Source organism: Lactuca sativa, chromosome 5, assembly GCF_002870075.4.
Source record: "Lactuca sativa cultivar Salinas chromosome 5, Lsat_Salinas_v11, whole genome shotgun sequence".
NCBI lineage: Eukaryota > Viridiplantae > Streptophyta > Magnoliopsida > Asterales > Asteraceae > Lactuca > Lactuca sativa.
In genome coordinates this window covers 195,491,316-195,497,929 of record NC_056627.2, presented here as the reverse complement: position 1 = coordinate 195,497,929, position 6,614 = coordinate 195,491,316, and positions in this window count along the sequence as shown.

The following is a 6,614-nucleotide window of genomic DNA, read 5'->3' as shown; positions in this document are numbered from 1 at the left end:
ACGTCATGTACAATATCATAACAATGCATAATAGTAAATCAAGCAACCACATCCATTGTATTAAATAATATAGTTAATACAAGTGTGTTCGTTATAATGTTTAAATGACACTAAAAATGAATGTACAACAAAATAATAAGATGAGTCTTGATTTCCGCTCTGTCTCCTTAAAAGCTGAATGAGTGCACCTGTCTTACTGATTCCTTGAGAATACAAGTTTTTTTGAAGGGGATCGTCAACATATAAATGTTGGTGAGATCATAAGTATTTAATGTCATTATGTTGCATTTGTTTTACAGAAATAATTGTATTTGTATCATGAAAATGTTTGTTTGCTTACCCAGAAAATCCTATATTTTCTGCTTAAAATGAAATGTAGTCTTCTACCAAGACCCGACTGCTTGTACATTTGTTTTCTTAAAATATTTGTATTAGTTAAAATATTCTACTAATAGTTTTACTGCCTTATAACCGAGTTGGTTAATTTAGGATTAAAATGTGATTGAAGTTATAACCATACTTGATCGACCTAGTATAAACACACGACGCTCTTTAGACGCCGAATAGGTATGACATTTGCTCACTCGTTGACTTGCAAGTGCCACTATAACGAGCAACGAGGTGTGGGATGGTCAATTCCATATAGATCTATACACGTACTCACACTCTCCTTCCATGAGACTCTGGTTACAAAACGTGACACATCAAGTGTATTGCTATGCCATGAAGTAGTATCTCACATATTAGTTATCATGCAAATGTATAGAGTATGTTCCTTATTTTTCTGGTATATGTATGTGTGTGTGCTCCTTTTGTAAGTGTATATGTTCCATTTGTAAATGTATATGTATAGTACTACTTCTTGTTCTTGTATATGTATATGTATGATCTCTAAACTATACCTATTATAGTTTACTAGTATGTTTGCTGTATAACTGACTTGTTGGAATGACTCCATTTTAAGCATAAACAATTAATTTAAGTATAACCTTGAGAATGAGATTTAATATCCATATACGTATTTAGTATGTATAATTATAAGTTAATCAAGATTCGGACTAGTGAATCCTACCCTAAGCCCACAACGAAACAAGGAAAAGGAGTCAAGGTCATTAACATTAGTCCTAAGTCCATTAAGGCGTATTTATACACAAATATCCATGTGAATATGGTTTTGAAAATAAAAGAGTTGATAAGTAGTTTGAAAAGAGTTTTGAAAAGAAGTTTAACAATGTTTGAAAGCAGTAAAGTCCTTTTGTTTGTAAGTAATTAAAATGTATAAACAAACATAATTTCATTGTGTTTCGACTTGTATTCCCCCCCCCCCCCCCCAAAGCATTTAAACCATGTAAAAGGTTGATTGTAGGGGTGTGAACTCACCTTCTAGTGAATGATTGCTATGATCGATAGATATAGGATGCTTGAGTTCACAAATGAAGTCTCGAAGCACCAATGGATCTTTTTGGGGGTGAAATGAGAGTCATTCCTGGATGATACTTGAGAGGTTTTCGGCCAAGGATGGAAGAAGTGAGGAATAAATGAAGGAAATGTATTTATATGGAGAGGGGTTTATGGCCAAACATGGGTTCACGGCCATGAACCTAGTTTGCGGCACTGAACAACCCTTGATGAGTTTTCTGGTTCGATTGGATTCCTATGATCTCAAGCTAACATTTCTTAACATCCAAATCCTTAAGTGTACTAGGCTTAGATACTCTCAAACTGACCCTAAACACACTAAAGCGAAAGTAGAAACAAGTCTGACTTTTGATTGATTGGATTGACTTACAGATAGAGATTTCGGGTTGTCATATCATCCCCCTGTCAATGGAAATTTCGTCCCGAAATTAAGATTAAGAAATACACATAGCCAAGGGAAAAGATGAGGATACTTGTGTTTCATTTGATCCTCTCTCCCCAATGTGAATTCGGGTCCTCGCTTTGTATTCCAGCGAACCTTTACTATTGGGATACAGCTCTGTTTGCTTGACTTCATTATCCATGATTTCTAAGGGTTCCTCCACGAAGTGTAAGTTATCATTTTGTTCAATATCGTCGCTAGGTATAACAACTGTCTCATCAGAAAAACACTTCTTTAGGTTCGATACATGGAAGGTAGAGTGTAAATTGCTAAGTTCTTATGGAAGGCGATGTTTGTAAGCTACTGGGCCGATTCTTGCGAGAATCTCAAAAGGCCCAATGTACCTTGGATTAAGTTTACCATGCTTTCCAAAGCGTATTATGCCCTTCTAGGGTGAGACTTTCAATAGAAAAAAGTCACCGACCTGGAATTCCAAGGGTTTTCGTCGTTTATCAGCTTAGCTTTTCTGTTGATCTCGCGAGGCCTTAAGTATCTCGCGAATTTGTATAATCTTTTCTGTCGTCTCTCGAATGATTTCCGGACTGGTGAGAGTGCTGTCAGGAACTCGTCCTTTAGCTAACTGCTTGTCACCCACTTCAGCTCAACACAGAGGGAATCTGCACTTCTGGCCATAGAGTGCTTCAAATGGAGCTGCCTTTATGCTTGTGTGATAATTGTTATAGTAGGAGAACTAGAAAAGGGGTAAAGGAGTATTCCATGCCTTTCCAGAGTCAATCACACAAGCTCGCAACATATCTTCTAAAGTTTGAATAGTCCTCTCACTTTGTCCGTCGATTTGCGGATGGTAGGCTGTGCTCATATCCAGCCTAGTTCCTAGGGAACTTTGTAGCGACTACCAGAATCTTGAAGTGAATCTACTGTCTCTGTCAGAGATAATAGATATGGGAACACCATGCAGTCATACAATCTCCCTAATGTAAGTTCTTGTTAGTTTCTCCATCTTGTCTGTCTATTTGATTGGTAGGAAGTGTGCGGACTTGGTTAACCTGTCTATGATCACCAAATGGTATCGAGACTACCCGTTGTCTTGAGCAATTTGGTTATGATGTCCATTGTGATCCGCTCCCACTTCCACTCAGGTATTATAGGTTGCTATAGTAGACCTGAGGGTTTCTGGTATTCGACCTTAGCCTTGGCACAAGTAAGTCACTTGCCCACAAAGGTAGCAATTTCTGCTTTCATGTTAGGCCAACATTATAATTTGTTGAGATCCAGACACATCTTATCTGAAACTGGGTGAACGGAGTATCGAGTGTTGTGCGCTTCCTTCATGACCACGTCTCTGAAACAAGCATGCCTTGGTGTCCAGATCCGGTCCATGAGATATAGAGTTTCATACACTTGACTTCTATATTTTCATCCATTCCTCTTAAGGCTTCACCCGCCACATTCTTAGGTTTCAAGGCTTCCTGTTGAGCCTCTTTAATTTGTGTGGACAGATGTGAATGGATTGTCATAGTCAATGCTTTGACTCTATGAACTGAGTATTCTTTCTGACTTAGGGCGTCAGCTACTACGTTGGCTTTACCGGGATGATAACGAATTTCGCATTCGTAGTCATTAAGTAGCTCGAACCACCGTCGTTGTCTCATGTTGAGCACCTTCTGGTCAAATATATGTTGAAGGGTTTTGTGGTCTGTATAGATATTGCTTTTTGTACCATACATGTAGTGTCTCCAGATCTTTAGAGAAAATACCACTGCTCCTAACTCAAGATCATGTGTAGTGTAGTTGACTTCTTGCGTCTTTAGCTGTCATAGGCAATGACCTTTACTCGTTGCATAAGAACACATCCAAGCCCTTGGTTGGATGCATCACAGTAAACCACAAAGTCTTCTATCCTTTCTGGGAGGATAGTATCGATGCGCTACATAAGGCTCGCACCAGCGTTTGGAATGCCTTTTCTTGTTTCTCTTCCCTGTTAAAGGTTGCACATTTCTAGGTCAAGACAGTAAGTGGCTTTGCAGTTCTTGAAAAGTTCTCGATAAACCTGCGATAGTAGCCAACGAGACCTAGAAATTGATGAATTTCTATAGGCATTCTTGGTGCTGACCAATTCTCAATTGCCTTAATCTTGGCAGGATCAACGTGAATACCTTGTTTGCTCACCACGTGACCCAGGAATTCGAATCTTCAAATCCATAATTCGCATTTAGGGAACTTCGCATACAGCCTCTCTGGACGTAGTGTTTCCAAGATTTGGCGTAGATGTTGACTATGTTCCTCCTTACTGCGTGAATAGATAAGTATACCATCGATGAATACAATCATGAACTTATCCGAGTAAGGACGACACACCCTATTCATTAAATCCATGAACACTGCAGGTGTGTTCAATAATCCGAACGGCATCACTACGAACTCGTAGTGACCATAGCGAGTTCGGAAGGCTGTTTTGGGAATATCTTCCTCTAGAACTCGTAGCTAATGGTACCCGGATCTTAAGTCAAATTTTGAAAAGTAACTCACTCCTTGGAGTTGGTTGAAGAAGTCGTCGATGCGCAGAAGAGGATAGAGGTTCTTAATGGTTAACTTGTTAAGCTCGTGGTAGTCGATGCACATACGGAACGATCCGTCATTTTTCTTCACGAATAAGACCGGTGATCCCCAGGGCGAGAAGCTTGGCCTTATAAATCCTTTGTTGAGGACTTCGTTCAGTTGACTGGATAGCTCTTGCATCTCCGCAAGTGCTAGATATTAAGTCGATCCTGAACTCGACTTGCCGTTGCGGGGGTACCCCTGGGAGATCTTCAAGAAAGATGTCGGGGAAATCGCAGACGTCCAGGATGCTCTTCAAGTCTTTTACCTCTTTGTTCGCATCGACAACGTGAGCTAAGAATGCATGGTACTCCTTTTGTAAGTACTTTTGGGCTTGAATGATTGAAATGATTCGATGGTTTGCACCTGGTTTGACGATGGAGACTTAACCAGTCCATGCCAACGATGATGTCAAAACTTTTAATTAAAACATGCATGAGGTCAATTGGAAATGAGTGGTTATCTAGAGAGAGGGTACATCCTACGAGAATTTTGATAGAAGTCTCAGTCTTGACATTAGCCATTTCTATGATGAACATTTCTTTTATTGCTTGCGGTGCTTGATTAAGTATGTGTTTAAATTCTTGGTTCAAAAAACTCCTCTCCGCTCCACTATCGAATAATATGTATGCATATGAGTTATCGAGGAGAAACGTACCCATGACTATGGTGGGGTCCGCCATTGCTTCCTCATGACTAGTAGAAAGAAGTCTTCCTGCTCCGCCCCCATTCCTAGCCTTAGGGAAATTCCTTATGAAGTGCCCCATTGCGCCACACCCATAGCAGACCTTCCTTGCTCCTGTGCCAAGAACCTGGGTGATTGGCCTAGCTGGTGCCTTGCAGAAATGGGTCGTGTGCCCCTTCCTGTTACAGTTAACAAAATGCATTTCACGGCAGGGGCCGTTATGATGGAAATTGCACTTGTTGCACTTGGCAAGCTCGTGGCATATTGCTTCACTGGTGCAGGGGCTGTAGGGGTTGTCGCAACCTGAATAGCCACAACCTGTTGTTTCATTGCAAAGGGTTGTGCTGCTTGGATTTCATCCTATCCCAAAACTTCCTCTTGTTATCACTTGTTTTGACTGGTTTCAGGACAGTAGGGGTAGTCGTTGTTGCTTGTGGTTGGACTCCATGGTCTACAAGTCTTTGTGCCAACCTCTTGGCACTGTCGAATCTAGTGGGGTTTGAAGACAACACATTCCTCTAAAATGGAGGTACCACTCCCTAAATATATATCTCGATCTTCTTGCTTTCCGTGGGGACCATACCTAGGAATAGGGCCAAATCATTGAACCTCGCCGTATAGGCCACTATGTCGGACCCTTTCATCTTAAGGCCCCAAAGCTCTTGCTCGAGCTTCTGAATTTCGCCCCTCAGGCAGTACTCTGCTGTCATGAGGTCCTTCACCGTATCCCAGCCCATCCCGTTAACCACTGCAAGGGTGAGTGACTTGACATGACCATTCCACCACGTTAGGGCTCTATCAGAGAAGGTACGGGTAACAAGTTTTACTTTGCTTCCTTTCGGGTAGGAACAGATCTCAAAGATCGATTTCGTCTTCTCAATCCATTCCGATAGGGCAATAACTCCCACAGTTCCATTAAAGACCATGGGTTCGCAATTGGTGAAGTCCTTGTAGGTATAATCCCTTGTACGCATTTAGCTATCACCTTGGTTGGAGTGGGTACCCGTTACAGCTCCACTAGCGCCATCAGAATTCATCTACGTCATGGCTACTGTCACAACCGCAGTCACAGCAGCTTAGAACGTCGCTGCTTCAAGCTGTGGTGGAGGTGGTGGAGTTATTAGGGGATTTTTGTTGGGACGTTTGCGAGGCGGCTTCCTTTAGCTATAAAAGATGAAATAGTGATAAGACTTCAATAGAGTCACCAAGAGGAAGAATATAGAACTAGAATAGAGTTCAATAGAGATGATTGTTAAAAGAAATAAGATATCTTTTATCATAGTTGGTATAGTAGTTGCGTAGAGTTCGGAAAATTTGACCTTGAGTAGGTCTCACAATATACCAACAGAGGAAAAACTTGACAGCATAAAGATGTAGTGCAATAGTACTTGCTAGACAGGAATATTTACAGAAAAGAGTGCTACTTAGAGCATCTACGAAGGCTATTCCTTAAACGAAAAGAAAGGCGAGTAGAGCATCCTCTAATAGCGACAGGAACCACTCGAACGA